This window comes from Coturnix japonica, unplaced genomic scaffold, assembly GCF_054131305.1.
Source record: "Coturnix japonica strain WE unplaced genomic scaffold, WE-NBRP24 Scf053, whole genome shotgun sequence".
Lineage (NCBI taxonomy): Eukaryota > Metazoa > Chordata > Aves > Galliformes > Phasianidae > Coturnix > Coturnix japonica.
The window spans coordinates 504,003-527,739 of NW_028188956.1; the positions used below are offsets into that span (position 1 = coordinate 504,003).

Sequence of the window (23,737 nt, forward strand, 5' to 3'; positions counted from 1 at the left end):
ACCTGGACAGGCTGGAGAGCTGGGCAGTAAGAAACCAGATGAGGTTTAACAAAAGCAAATGTAGAGTCTTGCACCTGGGTAGAAATAATTGCATGCACCAGTACAGGCTGGGGGAAGAGCTGCTGGAGAGGAGCTCTGCTGAGAGGGACCTGGGCGTCCTGGTGGACGACAGATTGACCATGAGCCAGCAGTGTGCCCTTGTAGCCAAAAAAACCAATGGCATCCTGGGGTGCATTAAAAAGAGTGTGTCCAGCAGGTCGAAGGAGGTGATCCTCCCCCTCTACTCTGCCCTGGTGAGGCCTCATCTGGAATATTGTGTCCAGTTCTGGGCTTTCCAGTACAAAAAAGACAGGGATCTCTTGGAGAGAGTCCAGCGGAGGGCCACAAAGATGGTGAAGGGCCTGGAGCATCTCCCCTATGAGGAGAGACTTAGGGAACTGGGTCTGTTTAGCCTTGAGAAAAGAAGGCTGAGAGGGGACAGGATCCAGGTTAATAAATACCTGAGGTGTGGGGGTCATAGTGGTGAGGCTGGTGTCTTTTCAGTAGTGCGTGGGGACAGGACTAGGGGTAATGGGATGAAAGTACAGCATAGGAAGTTCTGCACTAATGTGTGCAATAACTTCTTTATGGTGAGAGTGACAGAGCACTGGAACAGGCTGCCCAGGGTGGTTGTGGAATCTCCTTCTCTGGAGCTATTCAAGACGTGCCTGGATGCCGAGCTGTGCAACATGGTGTCGGGAACCTGCTTTGGCAGGGGGGTTGGACTCAATGGTCTCTGGAGGTCCCTTCCAACCCCTACAATTCTGTGATTCTGTGAATATCATGGGGTGGTTTGGATGGGGAAAGACTACCCCTTTGAATGACCTTTTGTCAGGGCGTGTCCTGGGATTCCTAGGATCCTCAAAATGCAGCATTGCTTCTGTCACTGAAAAATGGGGCCCTGTGTGGGACGGAGGGAGGGTGCATGAGTCCCTGGCCCACCTGACTGAGTATTTCCATGGTCTTAGCAAATACAAACTTACAACTTGAGAATGACAGTTAGCTGCGTTCATGGTGGCATGGCCACTGCTGATGGCCTTGAACTGTCTGAACATAACTGAAGAGGCTCAGGCTGATGCAAATCAGCTATTGAACGACAGTGTTGAAAAACTGGAAAGACAGGTGGCAGTTTTGATGGGGAAAAAACCTAATCCAATCATTCTCCTATGGAAGATCAGGAACATCTCTCTGGAAGACCATGGGGACCCTGTACAAGGGAATCTGTATAAAATGGACTCTGTAAATGAAGGCACTAAAAGGTCAGATTTTGAGGTTCCATTTGGACTAGATCTATTTGAGATCTGACTGATTGTAACCAAAAAATGAAAAAAAAAAATGAAAAAAAAATGCAGGATAGGCTGGTGGGAGTGCCCTGACCAGTGTCCAACCCCCCAAACCCTGCTGCCCATAATACAGCAGCTGAACTGATGGATATAGTACAGTGGTTTAGACAGAAACCAAGAGAGCATGCCAGCATAGCTGCTCTGGTTATGGGACATGGAGGCAGAAAGCGCTGTGGTGAATGGACTGGAAATTTCAAAACTGACATCCATTACTACTCACCCTGCCTTCAGGCAAAGACTGTATGCTCTGTCCAACATAATGAGGATAGATATGTGTCATATAACATGGCGAAATAAGAATGACATACCATTAAATATGAGCCTGTAGTCCTCTATGGAAGACTAACAAAATTATATTAGAGAATTAGGCATGAAATAGGCAATCTAGGAAGATGATTTTGAGAGCCCAGTCAATAAATTTTTCATCACGAATGAGGGATCTCATCCTACAGCCATCACCTTTACATCAGGATGGGTCTATGTTATCCATACTGAACCCCCCAGTGGCCCTCAGATGCTGTAATACAACAGGCTGCCCAATTGATGGGGAGACAAGAGTGCCTACGGCCAGATGCAGGCTCTGAATGGTGGTGAAAAGGTCAGAGAACCATCTGCTGCCATGACTTAGGCGTCCAGCCCCTAAGGTAATCCAGTCTGGACCCATTAGGGTCTTAAGACAGCAAATGTTTAAAGACCAGATTAGAGCAGGAGTTCAGTTTAAAAAGATTGATGGACAGCATAATCAGGAAAAAATATCTGTTAAACAGGCCCAAGCACTGAGTATTTATAGTCCAACCTTTTCAGCCAAACTAGATGTGAATGTAACTCAAGAAGGGTCTGGATGGGGGCTCTGGCAGAGCCAGAGTTCTTTGTGAACCCCTATGAGGTTTTGGTCACAGGTTTGGCATGGAGCAGAATAAAGATACATTACAGTTGAAAAGCATTTATTGGCTACCAATTCTACACTACAGGTGGTAGAACCAGTAACTCAGATTTCAGAGGTTATCGTTAAACAACAAGGCCAGTCCAGGGGTGGGTAAAAGATCTAACACACATCTCTATGATGGGGGTGGCCCAATCACAAGCAGTGGTGCGCTCAGTTGTTCTGCTTGCCTGCTCCTGAAGGAGTTAGGAGAAATCTATGCCTGCTGCGTGTTCGAGTGCATGCGCAATGCCATGTGGAGGGCTTATCGCAATAAAGATTGGCGGATTTGCTGCGTAGACCGGTCAGAACTCAGATCTGCGTTGTGCTTCCTGCGGCACCAAACGCCCAACAGTGGCAGTTCCGTGTATTGGCCAGCAGGTGGCAGCAGAGACCACGGAAAGAACGTCTGCGGGACAGACCCTGGGGATCCGTTCTCTTTTGATTATAGGGGAAGAACACAAAGATGGAAGAGGAGGGAAGGGGGAAAAAAAAAAGAAAAAAAGAAAAAAACAAACCACAGCAAACAAATAAAAACTTCTCCAAACGTAGCAAATGTGAATCTCTGTCAATAAATAAATGAGTAATTGAATTGTTGTCCGTTTCCCCTCCCCCCTGTCTCCCCCCAAACTTCGGAGATGAGAAAAAACACCTGGTATCAATTGTACAGATGCACACAGTGAAGCCAGGGATGGTCTGAAACGCAAAGTAGCTGAGCAGCTTTTAGAAGAAAACAGAGTAGTAACAACTTCTGTACCTACATTCACCACTCTGAGATCCTGTCTGGGTCACCCAAGGCTTGTAAATAACCACTGGGTCGGTTCTGATGTCGAGTGATTTGTTGTCAGTTCTCTCATGGTTCTCCGGTCAGTTCTCTGGTGCCAGGATCTGCCACAGGGCATTCTGACCACGGGCATCATGTTTTACGCTGCCGCCTGCATTCAACAGGCAATGGGACTGCCCAGCATGTGCAAGGCAGCACCTCTTTCACACCACCAGAATGTTTAAGGCTGTTGGGATTGTTGTTAGCGTCCCATTAACACTGAGGCTAGAGATACCCTTAGGATTGACATTACTATTAGCATTACTTTGATGGTGCCCTATCTGGGTCATTTCCAGGGGATGTCAGGAGTAAGGCACAGTGTCAGGAGAAAAAGAACAGACTCTGTTACTTTATAAACATGATAATAGAGAGAGTTCATTGGAAAAAATACAACTCTTAAATAATACAAAACATGCTTCTGATTGGATGCAGGCATCATCTGGGCTCTGATTAATATTACTTTTAAGGTAAAGATTATTGTTACCTTGATTGTTTTTTGGATTATGATCAGGGTTAAGGTTCCTTTTGCTACAAACTTCTAGCATCATTTTTGTTGTTACATTTGGAGTTAGGGACAATTTTAGAATCAGGGTAAGGGTTAGGATTAGAGTTACATTGCGGGTTAATGCTGTTATCTTTACAGCTCCTGTGAGGGTTGGGGTCTGGGTCAGGAGTTTAAAAAATGAAATGAAGAAAGCATAAAAAAAATATATTGAAAGCTTCAGATTTCCTTAATCTTTGTGGAAATCATATAATGTGCAACTTAGATCTACCTCTTTGTGCAGTGACTGCCTGTAAATTTGCTAGAGCCTAATATAACATGGCCTTGTGCTTCCCGCTAACTCACCTTCATTTCATTGTCATTAAATTTGCTTGGTAGTCAGATTTTGGTGTGTGGATATTTTAAAACAATCTAACTGACATTGGCAAAAAATTAAAAATAAATAAATAAATGCACGACAGCATCAATTGTATCAATTTTTATAGATAATATAAAGAAGAGCAGTTTCCCTTAGTTTTCTGTGCCTCTTTACTTTCTTACCTCTCCCCTTGTGTGAGAAACTCTCAAAGTCAAAGATTTCTAGTTAGGCAAAGATGGCAGCGATAGCAGCAGTGCTTATTCATTATTGCAATACTGCGCGCACATCCCCTGTTGGCAAGGGAGAAACTGCACACCAGTCAGTGAAATCAATTCTGTTCTATGCCCTAAACCCAATGCAAGTAATGCTCTCATGGCTCTCATTGGTTGAGCATCTCAGGCTCACACACTCCTCGAGACTGTTGCTAGGATTCATTTCCATATAAGGTCAATTACCAACCTCTTGTTTTTAGGTCTGCCTTGTACTTTTCTGTGGAGAGAGAAGGGCGACGTTTCCAAAAGTCAGTACATTCATTCTGTCCTGTGCTGGGCTCTACCCACCCTGTGTATTTATCTTGTGCTTGTCTCATTTCTCCCTATGTCAGAATGCCCCCAGTCTGAACTTAACTCTGTTCAGCAACTTTCTTGGTGGAAAAACTACTTACACAGCTGTTTTACAAGAGGGTTATACATTCAGTTAGGGTCTACACTATGTACTGAAAATACTGGAAACTTCCACTGCAAAAACACAATCTACCTCTCCCATCTGTGCAGCCTTGCAGACCCAGAGCATGCCAGGTTATTTCTGCTTTCATAGCATTTGAATGCTGTAGGGTGAGCAAAAGGTTCTGCTGCTTGATTCTTCTGCAAGAGCTGCCTACCGGCAAATGGTTGCAGGGATGGAGGATGTGACAGAAAGCATTTGTCTCCACAAGAGCATAGTTACATTCAGTGCAGAGAGCGTGAGAGTCAGGTTGGTGTGGAAAAGCACTGACACGCTGGGGATGATGCAGTGCTCACATGTCTAACACTCACAGACATTACTGTCAGAAGGATGGTGCTGTGTTGTGTTTCTACCTTTGGCAGCCCCTGGAGAAATGCTGTGGCACACAGAACACCTTTGTATTGCACTGACTGCTGCCATGCAGCATGGATTTAACACACCAAATCCAGAGGAGCATGACTGCATCTAACTGCCCTGAGAAAAACTACTGTAGCTGAAGAGATGAGGAGGCAGCTGCTCATCTGCAGAACAAGCAGTACTGCCAGACATTGGGCCAGGTGAGCACCTCCTGCTGCAGCGTGATGATGACAGGGCTGGAGATGATCTGCAAAGCCAGCTTAAAAGTGGGAGACATGAGTCAACATGGCAGGAGGACAGAGGTGTTAGGGAGCAGCCAAGGCATCAAAGAGTATCAAAAGGCTTTGAAAGGTATCACAAAGCGACAGCCAGGAAGACTGGGATTATCATGAGCAGCAACCTGGATGCTAGAGATTATTTGCTCCCATACAAAATGGTAGAGATCTTGCTGCAGACATCCCAAAGCCAGGCAAAATGGGAACCCAGAGCTCTGCCTGCACGAACCCCACAGCCAGAGTGTTGCAAGCTGAGCTGCCTTGCTGTTTGTTGCATTCATCCCAATCCCTGTGAATGAAGACTCAGAATGCAGCCAAGGCGATGATTGAGCATGAGAGTGACTTTATTCAATAAAAGACAGGAGGGCTTGAGAGGTCAAGGGTGAAGATGGGACTCCTCTTGTCAAGATGAGAGTGGCTCAGAGCTTGTGCTGCTGCCTGGTGCCTGGGACTGGCAGCCTGACTCTAAGTCCCCATCTAAGATGCTCAGCTTCACCTCACTGATGCTGACCTGCTCCTGCATGGTGGTGCTGCTGCTGGGGCCCTCGGGCTGTGCTTGGGATGGGCAGCACTGCAAAGGCGCTGGGTCGCAATCCAGGCAGGTGACTGCTGTGTCTGGCAGGCTCAGGTCAGCATCTTCAGCAGAGCCAGGAGATATGAGAGCATGAACGTGGATGAGCCCCTTGTGTCCATCACTGTTACCATGTGGAAGGCTGTCATCCGAATTGCAGCGATTCGTGCTTAATAAGAACTCTCCATTGATGGAAACACACTGCACATCACTACTTGGTTTGGATCTTTGGGATATTCAAAGGCTCAAATCACCTAGGAAGGCATAGAAACACAAGGGTTAGTGTCAAACGTTTGCAAGTTGAATCATGAAAGAGGTTGTTGATACTTGGTAATAGAGTGGCGGCAGGAAGAAGCAAATAGGCTTCAAGCAACAGAGCCACTGTCTTGAAAGTGATCCTCGTGCAGGTCCAGCTCGTGTGTTGTTTCACTGTAATCCGCTTCTTTGGGTCTACCTAGTGGGCAGCAGCACTCGAGCTGTTACTGATATCACTGAAAAGAACTGGAGACAATTGTTCTATTCCTAAGAGCTTCATGGTGCCTAGAAGCACAAATAGAAACCAGCAGTATTTCATCACTTCACCAAAAGGAAGGTCAAACACCTGAGCTGTGAAGAGCAGTTATAGAACCTATGCATAAGATCACACCAGACATACTTTGTTCTAACAACAGTTATGGCACATAGTCCATTTCCTTCAATATTCCCCAAATGAAATGATGTGGAGCATTACAGGGAAAGAAACACTGCACACAGACACTATGACCCTGATTATACTCAAGCAGCAGACTTAAAACAAGTCAGAGTTTTTGATTCCAGGATATTTCAGGACCTATCATGTGTGAAATTCAGTTACACAACAGTGCCTAGGTGCCTGCGTTTCAAGCAACTTTCAGATCACAGCCATGTAAAATAAAAACAAATTCAGTGCAGTAATAGCAAGCCTGTACCTGAATCCCCATGAGATTATCCATTTTTACAGCACTCTAAGTTCTAAAACTTGCTCATCCCAGTTCACTTCAGCAAGTTCCACCAATTCAAGCAACGCAGTTCTGAGATCCTATGTATGTTATGCAGATAGAACTGAACAGTGCAGAAATAATCTCTGACAGCTTTAAGAGCTCCGTTCTGCTTACAAACTCTCAGTCCAAAACAATTCGCAGTTTTAAGGAAATGAACACCTGAAGCAGTTGGATCATCTGCCGCATTCTGCTTCTTGGCATCATGATTAGCACAAAGGGTTTTCTGCTGTCCTGCAGAAATGGACAAAGTCCTGCTTACAAATGGACCAAGTTTCAGTGTACAGCAGAGTACAGTACAAATACCAGACTAAAAAGCCACGTCATTCAATTCATGTGCTCAGGTTGTTATGCACTCAGAAAGGAAACAGAACCAACTGTTGAATTCTGAAGGCAATCTGTGGGGTCCTATATTACCTCCTGATTCTGGAAGAGGAAATTCTAATAGCAAATGCAGAACTTTGCTCTTCGTAGACATGAGAAGAGATGACATTTAGCAACATTCCTTTCTGGGAAATCAAATGATGTGTCTGTATTTTTACTACAGATAGTATAGGGAGCAGCCAGTTGAAGAACCAGATACAAAAAAATCCAGCCCATTGGCAGGAAAATACTTCTCCTTAAATTCCGTATGCTATCATGGTATAGAATCAGGCTACAGCGCCACATAGGCCAACCAAGTGTAGAACCAAATCCACAAAATACTGGTAGACAAAGCAGCAAAAACAGGGACAATATTCAGCAGACAGGCCTTTCTACCCACAGCTCAGCATGTTCTGCCATCCGAAAAGCAAGGCCTCTTGTCAAGCTCAGCTATTTCCCTTCTCAGTGTATTCTAGCACCACTGATACCCACTGGTATCCTCCTGTAGAGTGCCATCATATTGTCATCATCCAAAGGGAAAACCCACACAGCAGAGTATACAGCAGTACACCCATGCTCCAAATATCCACCTGAAAAACAAAAAGACAAGCTTACAAACCTGAAGCACCTCAAATGGCTTCCTGACAGACTGTATTGTCTGCCCTTGCCAAAGCCCACATATAGCCCATGAAAAGCTGGCTCTTTCCCTCAGGAAAAAAACACCTTATCGTCCCAGAGAAAGCATATAACCCTCATTCAATTGCCCTTCCACTCAGCTTAGAGCACTACTAAAACCAGCATCTTCACCTTAGCTCATCACACTGCTGCAGTTCCTTTTACAAGGATTTCACTGGCAAAAATGAAATCAAAGCCGTCACAAGGGATTTAGCACAGTTACATGTTACTGGATATGAGAGCTGTCAGCACAGTCACCTGTCAGGCTTTGCTGCTGTTCTATTTATGTATAGGCACAACAAGGTTCAGACACCTCACAGTGCAATTCTCACTTTGACTGAAAAGAAAAAGGAGGCTTGAAAAGCAGTGTGTGGAAAACAAAGAAACAAGAATTAGAACAACAGTGGGGCCATGGCACTTGTAGGAATTGCTCCGCCTTTAACAGCAGAGCGATTCAAGAAGTACGAGGGCATTCCAAACCAGACCAGTTTGGACAGATTAACAACTGCAAGTAGTGGGTTCCAAAATTCCAGACATGAAATCAAAGCTGGAAAAACTCTTCACATTTTCATCTCTCAATTTTTAGTACATTGTGCATTACAGTGCAAACAATTCTTCACATACAGCTTGGAATCTAGAGACAAGTCTGACAAAACAGACTGCACAAAAATGATGGATAATTAACAGAGCAAATTGCTCTTTCAAAAACTTAGTAATAGAAAGAGATCTCTGAAGTTGCTGTTCTGTAGAGCCCCAAAGCAGTCGCTTGAGACAGTTCAGGATTAGCCAGAGACAAACCAGCCAGCTGTGTGAACTGAGACCAATTGCAATTTTCCAGTCTGTGGCCACTGACAGCTTCTGAGAGCTACCAAGCGATGCAACCTAGCAGAATTCAGAAGGGAAACCAAGAGAGCCTACCTGAGCTCCACTGCCTTTAAATGCTCTGTGGAGACATTTGGGTGATTCTGTAATCAATGCAGTAATACAAAGCAACTCTTTATTGCTTTGTATTACTGCAATCATCTTGCTTGTTTTAATGTACGTTGAAATGAGGTGTGTATTATGGCAGTGTAAAACTAGTGGGAATAGCTATGAAGTATACAAAATGAACAAGCTAAGACAGAAAGTGGAGAGCGGAAGTTATTTGAAATCTTCCCTTTCCCAGAATGTAGTAATCAAGCAAAAGTATTTACAAAGTCCAAGAAAAGGGGGATTGAGTTCGAACGAGGGGACAATCTAAGGCTTAACTATTGCAGAGGGGCTTGGGTAAGCAGGATGTCAGGTCAGATGAGAAAAGAATATTTTGAAACTCCATTGTCAGCGTTACGGGGAACACTGGGCAAGGGACCAGCTGGAAACAGTTGCAGGCTGAAGTCAACGCACAGTTTGATGAACAGCTGTGTGCTTCCGGCTGGATTGTGAGCTTCTGAGAACATCCGACCCCGACAGCTCCAGAAATGTCTCAAGAAGGAGGACAGACAGAGTAACTGCACGTCCTCAATTCTTTTAAGGTTCACGGAGAGCCTGATTCATTATGTACAGTGCGTCTGGGCTACACTAAGAAGTTACAAGCTGAAGAGGAATTGATTTGAATAATGACATTTTAGTAAAGAGCATTACAGTATTTTAAAAAAAAAGAATAAGATTTAATACATTACACCTATAAAAATCGATTGAAACAAAACAAAGAGTTTGCAACAGTAAAAAGCTGCATTACATGTCATGAATTCCAATAGACAGGCAATTCACTGCATTTAAAACACATCTGGTCATAACATCTCTCACAGCATTCTTGACTTCATGGTTCCTCATGCTGTAGATGAGGGGGTTTACTGCTGGAGGCACCACTGAGTACAGAAGCGCCACCATCAGGTCCATGGATGGGGAGGAAATGGACGGGTGCCTCAGGTAGGCAAAAAAGGCAGTGCTGAGAAACAGGGTGACCACGGCCAGGTGAGGGAGGCATGTGGAGAAGGCTTTGTGCCGTCCCTGCTCAGATGGCATCCTCAGCACAGCAAGGAAGATCTGCACATAGGACACCACTATGAAAACAAAGCACCCAAAGGCTAAATTGGAACTAAAAATGAGAAACACAACTTCCCTGAGATTTGATTCTGAGCAGGAGAGCTTGAGGATCTGGGGGATTTCACAGAAAAACTGGTTCACAACATTGCCTTGGCAGAGAGGCAGTGAAAACGTACTGGCAGTGTGCAGCAGGGAATAGAGAACCCCAGTGCCCCAGGCAGCTGCTGCCATGGTGGCACAAGCTCTGCTGTCCATCAAGGTCCCGTAGTGCAGGGGCTTGCAGATGGCAATGTAGCGGTCATAGGACATGATGGTGAGAAGGGAATACTCTGCTGAGAGGAAGAAGGTAAAGAAAAAGAGCTGTGCAGCACATCCTGTGTAGGAGATGGCCCTGGTGTCCCAGAGGGCGTTGGCCATGGCTTTGGGGAGAGTGGTGGAGATGCAGCCCAGGTCAAGGAGGGCCAGGTTGAGGAGGAAGAAGTACATGGGGGTGTGCAGGCGGCGGTCGCAGGCTACGGCTGTGCTGATGAGGCCGTTGCCCAGGAGGGCAGCCAGGTAGATGCCCAGGAAGAGCCAGAAGTGCAGGAGCTGCAGCTGCCGCGTGTCTCCCAACGGCAGCAGGAGGAACTCGCTGATGGAGCTGCTGTTGGGCATCTGCTGTTGTTGGGCTTCGAGTCCTGCTCAGAGTGCAGAAGATAATGACAAGTCCAGACCATTCTCAGAGACACTCCTCCCTCTATACTATGAAATGTTTTTATTCTCTTACAACAGTGTACATTTAGCACCATTACTTGCATTTAATTTCATGTATTTCAACATTCCTTAAGCAGAAGCAGCATATGGTGCTCTGACCTTCCTCTTATTTTCTTATCACTACTCCCTGGATATTTTCATCTGTTTCATGTCTCATATCTTTACCCCAAGTGCTCTTAGAGCCCCCTACCCCAGCTTCTGTGGCATTCAGTTTCAGTTAGAAAATGCTGCCTGTTTGTAGGATAAGTGAATTATTCATGCCTACAGAAAATGATGATAATTCCATCCTTCGAGAAAGGGGAGACTGAAAGCACATCATGTGTGACTGTTCACAAAACAAGCAATTGACTGACGAAAAATTCTCAGTACTCTTATTGCCCCTTTTAGATTTCTGACTCCAAACCTTTTTGCCTCAGAACAGGAAATGAAAACCCCCTGCCTTGGCTCTCCTTTTGCAAAGGACCCTAGGAAACATACTGTTGTGCAGTGGAGCTGTGATCCCCTGCCCCAGGCAGCAGCTGTGGCAGCACAAACCCTGCCGGGGGCTCCTTCCCCCCACCCGTCTCCCCGCAGCGCCCTGGGTAGCTCCCCGGGCAGGCTGAGTGCTGAGCCTGGCAGGCGGCAGAGTCCCATACCCGGCACACAGCCCCTGGGGCACAGCAGGGACCCTGCTCTGCAGGACAGCCCTGGGCACCCATCTCAGCTGGAGCAGAAAGCTTTTTCCACAGTAAAGAAACATGCAGTGCCTGCAGTCAGATCTCCTATAGGATGTCCCAGTTATAGTTATCCCTTAATTAAAAGCAGCTCATGGTCTTCATTGAGACTTACCTTGTCATGGTCTGTGAGCAATGCTCCTGCAGTGAGCTCACAGCCCACTCACACTTCACACTTCCTGTAAGTTCTCTTCAATTTCTCTCCTCTCCTTCTGTCACCTGCAGGCTGTGCTGTGCACAAGAGCTGCTCCTGGGCACAGCTGTCTCTCTGCAGCCCTGCACACTTTTATGAGCTCCCTGTGTCCCAGGAGCCTGGAAAAGCAAGCAGCAGATGATGTCATTTTTATCCTTCCCACTCGTGTCCCCTGACACATCCCTGGGTCTTCATGGCCAACAGCTCCTGAAAGACAACAGCATCATGACTGTGCTTTGAAATCCGCTCAAATAACCACCACATGTCCAGTGGTCAGTGACTGATTGGAGACATATGGGGAGTGCTCCCAGAGTTCGTTTGATGAAACACTAAGGGCACCCAGACAAGGAAGGCGAGGTTTGGACTTTCCCTGTGCAGGGCAGTGATCCAGCTGAGGCAGTGCAGGAGTCTCACCCCTTGACAGAAATCCTGGAGCTGAAATGGGATTCAGCTCCCTACACACCCACAGGAGCTGGGATTCCTCTGATTCAGTTCAGAAGTGCACAAGGAGTTGCCTGCATGTGAGCTCCTGCTCTGAGTCCTCGGCCCTTCAGCAGGGAGGCAGCTGCTCACACACAGACACTGGGTGATGCCCAAGGTGCCTGGGCTGCTCCTGATGTGTGCCAGTGCTTGTAAACTGTGTGGGAAGTCCCTGAGATAGACAGCTCCTTCCTGGGCATCAGCTGAGGGCCAGAGAGGGGATAGCACCGGCTGTCTGGTGAATTCACATGCACCTGCAAGTGCAGCACAGGGCCTTCAGCAAAGTCATGCCCATGGTGTGTCTGTGCTGCTATGTCACCTCCAAGACCCACGATCGGTCTAATGTTTGTGTGCCACCTTCTGCACACTGATACCATAGATGAGCTATCCAGTCAGGCTATGTCCAGTGATGCTTTTCAATTAGGATGTTTACTTCTGTGGTTTTGCACTAATGCAAACACCAACACACAAGAAGCTAGAAATCTTGGTAGAGCTGCTGGCCTGAGCTCCTGTTTGGACCACGGGGACACAGTTTAATGGCTTCCACAACTGCACTGTAGCACAAGGGGGATACCAAGTCATTAGGATGGATGGGTGAGGAGACAAGGAAGAGTGACTGCCCTCTGTGAGAGTGCACTGAGCTCTGCCTGGGGGATGGCAGAGCAGCCAGGTCAGACCTAATGGAAATGGCCAACAGAGGAGACCAACAGTGTCTGTACCTGTCTTCCTGATCAGGGAGAGCAAGTGGAAGGTGCCCTCTGCAGACAGATGGGAGTCTGACATTGTCTGGCCATTGTCCCCTTTGGGAGCCTTTTTCACTCCAGTATGTGCTGCAGGGACAGCACAGCAGGGCATGTGGCATCCAGCAGATCCATGGAGAGCACAGATGGCAGCTTCTTGACCAAGCCATAGAGGAACCAAAGAGGAGAGGTGCTCTGCTGGATCTCATACTCTCCAGCATGGAAGGTCTGGTGGGAATTGTGAAGGTGAAAGGGGCATCAGGCCACGTGCAAAAGACAAAAGGATCTAATTTAATTTATGTATTTATTTATTTATTTTGAGGCTGTAAGCTTAAAAGATGAACATATATGTCAATAAAACTGAAACAAAGAATTGAAGACAAAGATAGAAATCAATGAAAATGTGTTAACCCTTTTCAACATGAGAAATTCTCATGAGTCTTGTTCCATTTTTAGTTGTAAATATGAGTCTTTGTAGGGATTTTGTGTCTTTTTTTTTTTTTTCCTTTAATTCAGATGCTTTCAGGTACAGAGACACAGACAGCGATGCCAGTGCCATCATTGCCCTGTGACTAAATCCCAGCACCCACCGCTGCTCTTCCCTGCTGCCTATTTGATCCCTCATCCTCCAGGTGTCTCCAGCTCTCCTAAATAAATGGTCGTGGTTAAAGGCATGTTTTCAGCAGGCCATTTAGACACATGCTCCTGCCACAGCCTGCCAGATTTCCCCATCCCTTTCTTATTGTTCAGTCAGATACCTCCCAAATATCTGTCTGATTTGTGACTTTTAGGGGGATGACTAAAATTTGCTCCATCTCACCAAAGACTGATGGACTGTGTTGTCAACTCCTTCACTGTGATTCTATCTATCCCTTCCTATCTTTTCTTTTTCTCTTACTTTTTCTTTTTCTATGTCGTTTTCTTCTCCTTTTCCTTTTCCTTTTCCTTTTCCTTTTCCTTTTCCTTTTCCTTTTCCTTTTCCTTTTCCTTTTCCTTTTCCTTTTCCTTTTCCTTTTCCTTTTCTTTTTCCTTTTTCTTTTCCTTTTCTTTTTCCTTTTCCCTTTCCATATCCTTTTTTTTTCCTTTTTCTAGTTCTATTTCTTTTTTTTTCTCTTTCTCTCTTTCATTTTTTCATGCTTTAAAGAAAGCATGAATTCTGAAAGATGTTCATTAATGTCAGTAAAAGTGAAAAAAAGAGTTGAAGACAAAGATAGAAATCAAGAAGAAAGTGTTAACCCGTCTCGGTGTGTGAAATACTCATGAGTCCTGTTCAATTCTAAGCTGATACCTCCCAACTCCCTGGCTGATCTCTCCAAGGGAGACTACTGAAATTTGCTCCATTCCTCAAAAGTCTGTTGTCAAATCCTTCACCGTGATTCTATCTATCCCATCCTATCTGTTTCTAACTCATTTCTTGTGCAAATATTCCCTATGAAAAATAAATCTCAATAGAAGCTGCTTGGACATGGCATGCAGTTGATCACTGTGTTTTACTGTTCATTCAATTGCATCACCTTTCCTTCTGTTTGTTGGACATAAATAAAGAGAATTCTTTCTTTTTCTGTGTGCAGCTGGTTCTCTGTGGAAAGCCAGTGGGAGTTGGTACAAAGGAGGTTTAACACTGAGCGGGTGACGGTAGAGGAGAAGAGTGATGTGAGGAAAAGTGATGCAAGTCCCATGGGGCCAGTGTTAGTAGGAGTGGGATGGGGAGGTTGAGGAGGAACTTTGTCAACACAGTAACAGTACAGAACTCATTGGGACATCCTGGATTGACATCAGTTGCAAAGTGCTTCTTTAACTTCTTGTATAAAACAAACTATAAATAAATAGACAATAAATGCATTTTGGATTCTTGCTCTTTAAGATCTCTCCATTTTGCTGAACACATTCTGAAAACCTGAAGAAGAGAACAGAAAGGTACAAGGCACAAGAGGCTCTTTAGGTTATAATGGGCCCCAGTGAGCATTTGGTGCTGATTCCATCAACCTCCAGTGCAGAGAGAAGTTTGCACAAAGTGCTCAAGAAGACAAAGTCAGAAGTAACAGTGAAGTTTCTTGGAATATTAATGGTCCCACTGAGGGCCATTACCAAGTAAGCTTCCCAACAGACTAGTTAGAGAAGATATCTGGAAGCCATGACTACAGGCAGGCAAAGGCACTGGCATGCTAAGAAACATCTCCTTTGCCTTACGAAGCAGACAGGTCAAGACCTGATTGCAAGACCAGAAGTAGGGAGATCCTGTCTCTCATGTTGGCTCAGGGCACTTCCTGTGGCAGTGAGTTGGAAGTCTACATGATGTTAAGTGAAAGACATAGGAACGGAAGATCCCAGGCTCTGCATGTGGTGCAAGGATGCTGTTAAGTTCCTATCCCACATGTGCCCTGTGTCTCATTGCAAGATGTGGGATGTGAGAAGGGCCCAGTCGGAACAAGCAGTCAATCCCTGTGAAACTCTGAACTTCAGATCTCTCAGTTCCAATGCCCTCCAGTGCACACTCTCCCATAGTTTTATGTCCTTTATGTTATGCGGTGCCCAGAAGTGCACCCAGTGCTCCAGGTGAGGCTGTAGCAATGCAGAGCAGAGAGGGATGATCCTTTCTCTCACCCAGCTGGCAATAAATTGCTTTATGCGCTCCAGGGTACCGTTGGCCTTCCTGGCTGCCTGGGCACACTGCTGACTCACTTCCAATTTTATGTTGAGAAGGACCCCCAATGCTTTTCAGTCAGACCTCTCTCATGTGTCCCATATCCAGTCAGTGTGTATGTCCAGGGTTGCCCATACCCAGGTGCACAATCAGGCACTTGTTCTTGTTATACGTTATGCACTTGGTGCTTAGTACCAATTGGTACCCACTTCTCTGACTTGTCCACATCTCTCTGCAAGTCCTCTCCACCCTCAGTGGAGGCAACAGCACCTCCTCATCTGGTCTCATCAGCAAACTTGCTCAGAACATCTTCTAGTCCTGCATGCAAGTCATCTGCATAAACATTAAAGGAAAGTGGCCCGAAAGTGGAGCCCTGGGAAACTCTGACAGTGACCATCTACCAGCCCAATGGAACCCACTGACTATAATCCTCTGGGACAGAACTACTGGCCAACTGCTCACTCACCACTGCTGGTGAACCTGAAAGGCAAAATGTCAGCATGCTGGGACAGACAGACAAATACCAATATGGTTACATATAGCTGCATCAATTTATTACCCGAAAAGCCAGACTTTTATAGGAGACAGACAAGGGCGTCCAAAAATCACACACGCTAATTGGAGGAAAGCTACTGCAATAACAACCCTATAACCCCCCTTCAAAGCCACGAGCCATTCATTCTTTTCCTAGAGATGTCCTTTGTTCTCATGCTGTTTATCCTGCTCCGCAGCTGCTGCTCTGTGAACTCCTTATCTCAATCCATGGCTGCTGCTCTGTAAAATTCTTCTAGTATTACAACACACCACGTTCTCTTTCTGTCTAGCCGTATGCAGGAATTTCTGTCCAGAAGGGTGCTGGAGAAATAGTATCAAAAGCTCTACTGAAATCCTCAAGGATTACATCAACTGCCTTCCCTTGTTCAGCTCAATGGATAAAGGTATCATAAAAAGACCTGAAATTAAATAGGACCTTCCTCTCAGGATCTTGTGTTGTCTGTGACCAATGACACAATTGTCCTTCAGCTGTTTTTCCATAACTCCCACCATCATTTACTCCATAATTTTACCAGGCACTGGAGTGAGACTGACAGGTCCATAATTGCCCGTGTCAACTTTCTTGTTCTTCCTTACAATGAGACAACATTTGCCAGCTTCCTGTCAACAGGCATGACCCTAGATTTATTAGATGCCATTGAAATGCGAGCCCAGAGCATGCTAAAGTGTCATCAGGGCAAGAACGTAGATGTGCCATATATTTGCAATGCCTTGAAATCCAGACTATGCCACAGATGGAGCAGATAGGAAGATCTGCCTCTTCTGTTCTGAGCTCATCCTTTTGATAAGCTGAATATCACTACGTACTCCATGGGGTCAGGTTCAAAAGACACAATGGGTGCCCTAAGCACGGGGCTGCAGTGGTATTTAGGATGGCCAAGAATACCTCCCTTCTGGCCCTCAGCTGATGCTCCAGAAGGAGGTGTCTATCTCATAGATTTTCCGTCACAGTTTACAAGCACTAGCACAAAACTAGGATCATCCAAGGCACCTTGGGCATCACTGAGAGTCTGTGTATAAGCAGTGCAGTCACTGTGGAATAAAAACCAAGGATTCAGATGAGGGACTCACACACAGACACCTCACTGTGAGCATCTGAACTCAGCTAGGTGAACTTGAAGCTCCCGTGGTTCTTTGAAAAACTGATCCCAATTCAGCCCCAGGGTTTCCATCTGAGGATGAGATGCCTAACGCTAGAATAAGGATGGGATGGCCTGATGATAACAGGACAAATGGAAACAGATTTAAATTAAAAAGGGGAGACATAGGTTAGATGTGAGGATCCTATTTTTTTACACAGCAACACTGGAAAATGTTGCTCTTAGAGGCTGTGCATGCCTGATGGATGGGATCCTGGGTTTACTCTGGGTTTACCCTCATGTCAATACAGGTTTCTACTCATACTTTTCTCTAGGTGAACTCTCACTTTACTCAAGGTTTTACTCACAATTCACCATCAGGGTGTGTGATCTGGAGATGGGCTGGTGGAGTGACTTGCTGGTATCCCTGAGGGAAGGCTGCCAGGCAGATACCTCCAGAAAAGTGGTTGACTCCCTGCCCTGTCACAGTCGGACAGACCTGACTGATGAGGCAGGTTGGAAGAGAGTCCCAACTCAACATCACAGGAGCCCCCCCATGCCTGCATAGCCCTCAACCCCTGCTCCCTCTAAGCAACAGGTTTGACACTCTGAAATCTGAAGGAGATAAGAATGGGGAGGCAATGGAGGATCTGCCTAGGAGAGAGCCTAATGCAAGGCAGTCACTACCAAGCCTTGTGACTTCCTCTGCCATGAAAGAAAGAAGGGTGGTCGTGGTGGGTGACTGCCTTCTCAGAGGAATAGAGGGCCCCATTTGCAGACTGGACCCGAGCCGTCAGGAAGTCTGCTGCCTTCTTGGTTTCAGGTCAGGGACATAACGAGGAAACTCCCCATGCTGGTTAGGTCCACTGATTATTTTCCACTACTCATAGTTTATGTGGGCAGCAATGAAATTTCTTAGATAAGACTACAAACTATAAAAAGAGATTTCAGGAATTTAGGCCATTTAGTTCACAAAGTGGGAGATCAAGTGATTTTTTGTTCTATACCTTCAGTGTCAGTGAGGGACACGGAGCAGGCTTGGAAAGGAAAGCAATGAACAATTGTCTCAGAGACTGGTATTGAGCCAGAAACTTTGAGTTCTTTGATCACAGGGCAGTTTACTTGGCCCATGGTCTGTTATCCATGAATGGAACCCAACTGTCTCAAAGGGGGAAATGAATCCTAGCACAGAAGGTAGTGGGGCTTATTGAAAGAGCTTTAAACTAGCTACGATGGGGGAGGGGACAAAACAGGGCTCACCAGAGATGAGCCTAGGGGAATGCTGCTTGAACTGGGAGAGAGGCAGATGCCTCAGCTGAAGTGCGTCTACACCAACGCACGCAGCTTGGTCAACAAGCAGGAGGAGCTGGAAGCAACTGTGCATCTGACAAACCATGACCTAGTTGCTATTACTGACCCATGGTGGGACCACTGCCATGACTGGAGTGCTGTGATGGATGGTTACAAGCTCTTCAGAATGGATAGATGAGGAAGGAAGCTTGGAGGTGTGGCCCTTTATATTAAAGAGAGTTTTGATGTTGAAAAGCTTGGGCTTCAGAAACATCAAGACAAGTGCATGTTTGTAAGGATCAGGGGAAAGGCCTTTAGGTGTGACATTGTCATGGTTTTGTAATTTTGCTATCAGTATCAGTATTCCACATCATAACATCATGTAAAGTATGGATACTTTTATTGAATGTGCAGTCCACAGAAGAAGACTACATATCCCAGAGAACAACAGGGTTAATGATAAGTCACGGGACCAGGACGCTGTATAATCTCGTTCCCAGGCTGGAGTGCCCTCCTTCTTCTCTCGAACTTCTCGGAGAGTGGGAAGCGTTCCAGCCGTGTCGCCTAGAGTTCACAGTAGGCCTCTCGGTTTTCGGGGACTCTCTCTCTCTGTTTCGTTCAATTTGTTAGCCTCAATTATATTATATTGTGTTATCTTGTATTTCGGTATCATATTTAGTAAAATAAGTTTTTCCTCCTTAGATTGTCGCTGTTTTATCCCACTCCCTTTTTCCCCCTCCTTTCCGGGCCCCGGGAGGGGGGCCCACGGGGTGGCTTCCCCTGTCACGGGCATAGGTAAATCTAAGTAACCCGTGACAGATTTTTTGGTGGAGGATGCGGGCATAGAGCTTTTTAGCTTTTAGAACAACTCTCTCTTTACTCTTAAAGAGCTTCGTTAGGGGAGTGTTATCTTTTTGTAGCTGCTCACTGAGAACGTGACCTTGAAATACCAGACAAATTGTCAACATTAAGGGCTGCTGTACATTCTCAGCACTGCTATCTAACTTTTGTGTAGAAAACAAAGGGATTTCTTTCTCCCTTAGAGCAAAGCTAGCTAGCTCTGACTTTTACAGAGCCTGCCAGCTATGAATCCACTCTTCATCCCAGTTGCTCTGTTTAAGGGATTGAAAGCAATTATGATCTTCTTAAAGTATTGGTCAACTATTAACACCATAATTTGGTGTTGTGGAATTGTGCAGGTATATAGCCTAATAAGGTGGATACTGATGGAGACACCTGCCTGGTACTTTTATGAGATGTGGTATGGTCAGAATTTTGGCACCTACATCCCAGATGGAATTGTGAATCTTACAAACACTTGCATCCCAGATGGAATTGCGAATCTTACAAGTACTTGCATCCCAGATGGAACAGGCAATTTTACAAACACCACCATGTTTAATTCATTGTACAGGCTAAAAAAACCCTTTTTATTTAGGTTGTACTCTCAGATTTCCACACGCCTTTCAATAACTGAGATAGGGTTCATACTTGCATCCATGTTATCACTATTAATGAATGCATATATGTTCCTATGCATTCGTTCTATGCGGAAGTCTCCTCCAGAACCAGAGAATGATGACTGGCAGGGAATATGGAAAGGTTTAGGAAAAGTCTTAGAAGCATGGGGACCCGCAGTGTCATGGGATTTCACTCTTGAACACCTAAGGGACCCTAAGAAATTAAGTGAGTATTTGGGTCAGAGATCTAAGGAGGTAAACCTTATGTGGGGTTTGGCTTATGCATACCGTGCTTTGTATCATACTATTCTGGAGAGAGAGAGTTTCCGATCTGAGATTCAAGCCCAAGTTAATTCTGATCAGTCACAGGAGGCATCAGTAGCAATATCAGTTGCCCCTGTGGAAGGCAAGAAATGGAAACGGGTGTCCACGCGTCTAGAACGAAAAGAAGGAGAAGCACAGGCGGGGGCTGCAGAAGACCCAGGTGCCGGGCATGGAGCAGTACCGAAAAAAGCAAAGGCAAAAACCAAGAGGCATGAAGAAGAGACTGATGATGAGGAGGAAATCACCTATTGTCGACCTCTGAAGCTGACTGAAATCCAAGGCTCAAGAAAGGAGTTCACACGGCGTCAAGATGAAGGTATCCTTGCTTGGTTGCTTCGCTGCTGGGACAACGGGGCCAACAGCTTGTCTCTAGATGGTAATGAAGCTCGCCAACTAGGAAGCATTGCCCAAGATGCAGGTATCGACAGAGGGATTAGCAGATGTTCGGATGGAGCTGCCACTCTCTGGTTGCGGCTGTTAGAAGCCGTGAGAGAAAGGTACCCCTATAAGGATGCTTTGAAGCCTAAATTTGATAGTTGGAATACCGTTGTCACGGGTTAGTTAGATTTACCTATGCCCGTGACAGGGGAAGCCACCCCACGCCCCCCCCCCGGGGCCCGGAAAGGAGGGGGAAAAGGGGAGTGGGATAAAACAGCGACAATCTAAGGAGGAAAAACTTATTTTACTAAATATGATATCGAAATACAAGATAACACAATATAATATAATTGAGGCTAACAAATCGAACGAAACAGAGAGAGAGAGTCTCCGAAAACCGAGAGGCCTACTGTGAACTCTAGGCGACACGGCTGGAACGCTTCCCACTCTCCGAGCAGTTCGAGAGAAGAAGGAGAGCACTCCAGCCTGGGAACGAGATTATATAGAGTCCTGGTCCCGTGACTTATTGTTACTCCTGTTGTTCTCTGGGATATGTAGTCTTCTTCTGTGGACTGCACATTCAACAGAAGTATCCATACTTGACATGATGTTATGATGTGGAATACTGATAGCAAAATTACAAAATTACAAAACCATGACATTCCACCCCTTATTCTACATTATTACATCATGGTTAATATATACATATATATACATATATATACACGTATGTAAAATTGTGATAGCTAAATAGTAGAATTGCATGTAACATAACTAAATGTACAACTATAATAACTAAAATACACTACACATGCAAACATATATATATATATATAGATACATAAAATTATTGACTGCACTCCCCCAGCATCAAATTCCCTTGTGGCACACATTGAACATCCCCATCCTTCTGCATTACCCACCAAGTGCACCCAGGTCCCTGGGCGAAGACAGTTCCACGGATAGGTTTGCCCTTTCCAGAAGCTGGAAGGACCCAAACAGCTTTTCCCAACATGTTCTTTACATGTATAACAGGGACCTTATCTCCTTCTACAGTGTGTAGGGGGCTAGATTGACTAGGACCATCACGATTGACAGATCCTCTAGTATTGACCAACCAAGTGGCTTCTGCCAGATTCTTCTCCCAGTGCTTAAATGTTCCACCACCCATTGCTTTCAACATAGTTTTCAACAACCCATTATATCGTTCAATTTTACCAGAAGCTGGTGCATGGTAGGGAATATGATAAATCCACTCAATGCCATGATCTTTGGCCCAAGTATTTATAAGAGAATTTTTGAAATGTGTCCCATTATCAGATTCAATTCTTTCTGGGGTGCCATGTCGCCACAGGACTTGTTTCTCAAGACCTAATATGGTGTTTCGAGCAGTTGCATGGGGTACTGCGTATGTTTCAAGCCACCCAGTGGTTGCCTCTACCATAGTGAGTACATAACACTTACCACTGCGAGATCGTGGCAAGGTGATATAATCAACCTGCCACGCCTCCCCATATTTATACTTTTGCCATCGCCCTTCCTCCCAGAGAGGTTTCATCCTTCTGGCTTGTTTAATTATGGCACATGTTTCACAATCATGAATAATCTGCGCAATAGCGTCCATGGTTAAGTCCACCCCTCGGTCTCTGGCCCACTTGTATGTTGCGTCTCTTCCTTGATGGCCTGAGGTCTCATGAGCCCATCGAGCTAGAAATAATTCGCCCTTATTCTGCCAATCCAAGTCGATTTGAGCCACCTCAATTCTAGCAGCTTTATCTACCTGATGGTTGTTTTGTTGTTCTTCAGTAGCCCGACTTTTGGGCACATGTGCATCCACATGACGCACCTTTACAACCATATTCTTTGTTCGGGAAGCAATGTCCTTCCATAGTTCAGCGGCCCAAACAGATTTTCCCCTCCGTTGCCAGTTATTTTGTTCCCACCGCTGTAACCACCCCCATAAGGCATTTGCCACCATCCATGAGTCAGTATAAAGATACAGCATTGGCCACCTCTCCCGTTCAGCAACATCTAAGGCCAGCTGGACAGCTTTTACCTCTGCAAACTGACTTGATTCTCCCTTACCTTCAGTGGCCTCTGCAACCTGTCGTGTGGGGCTCCACACAGCAGCTTTCCATTTGCGATGCTTCCCTACAATGCGACATGATCCGTCAGTGAATAGGGCATATTTCTTTTCATTTTCTGGTAATTCGTTGTATGGTGGGGCCTCTTTAGCACGTGATACCTCTTCTGCTGGTGATGTTCCAAACTTTTTATCTTCAGGCCAGTCCATGATTACCTCTAGGATTCCTGGACGATTGAGGTTTCCCATTCGCGCTCGCTGTGTAATCAGCGTAATCCACTTGCTCCAGGTGACATCGGTAGCATGATGGGTGGAGGGAACCTGTCCTTTGAACATCCAGTTCAGCACTGGCAGTCGAGGTGCCAAAAGGAGCTGTGTTTCAGTCCCGACTACTTCGGAAGCAGCCCGAACCCCCTCATACGCGACTAAGATCTCCTTCTCAGTTGGAGTGTAGCACTCTTCAGACCCCTTATATGATCGACTCCAGAATCCCAGGGGTCGGCCTCGGGTCTCTCCTGAGGCTCTTTGCCACAAACTCCAAGTGGGGCCTTTCTCTCCAGCAGCAGTATAGAGGATGTTCTTTACATCCTGTCCAGTCCGTACTGGCCCCAGGGCTACAGCACGGGCTATCTCTTGTTTAATCTGTTCAAAAGCCTGCTGCTGCTCAGGGCCCCATGCAAAATCATTCTTCTTCCGCGTTACCTGATAAAGGGGGCTTACAATGAGGCTGTAGTTTGGAATGTGCATCCTCCAAAAGCCCACTGCACCCAGGAAAGATTGTGTCTCTTTCTTGCTAGTTGGTGGAGACATGGCAGTGATTTTGTCGATCACATCTGCTGGGATGTGACGCCGTCCATCCTGCCACTTTATACCTAAGAACTGAATTTCCTGGGCAGGTCCTTTTACTTTGCTTCTCTTAATAGCAAAGCCAGCTTGTAGAAGAATCCGGATTATCTGCTCTCCTTTTGTGAAAACTTCTTCTGCTGTATCGCCCCACACAACAATGTCATCAATGTACTGCAGGTGTTCAGGAGCCCCACCCTGTTCCAGTAC

At 45.7% G+C, this 23,737-nt stretch overlaps 2 long non-coding RNA genes across 2 annotated transcripts in view; both read right to left on the reverse strand.

Moving 5' to 3' along the window:
- LOC146752048 (uncharacterized) overlaps positions 1 to 23,737 on the reverse strand; it is a 181,521-nt gene that overhangs the window by 80,417 nt on the left and 77,367 nt on the right. The window lies entirely within an intron of this gene.
- Positions 5,664 to 11,740, reverse strand: LOC146752050 (uncharacterized). The gene is made up of 2 exons (XR_014941004.1): positions 11,574 to 11,740; positions 5,664 to 6,167 (listed from the first exon to the last, which is right to left on the reverse strand). It is a non-coding gene; the product is annotated as an uncharacterized LOC146752050 (long non-coding RNA).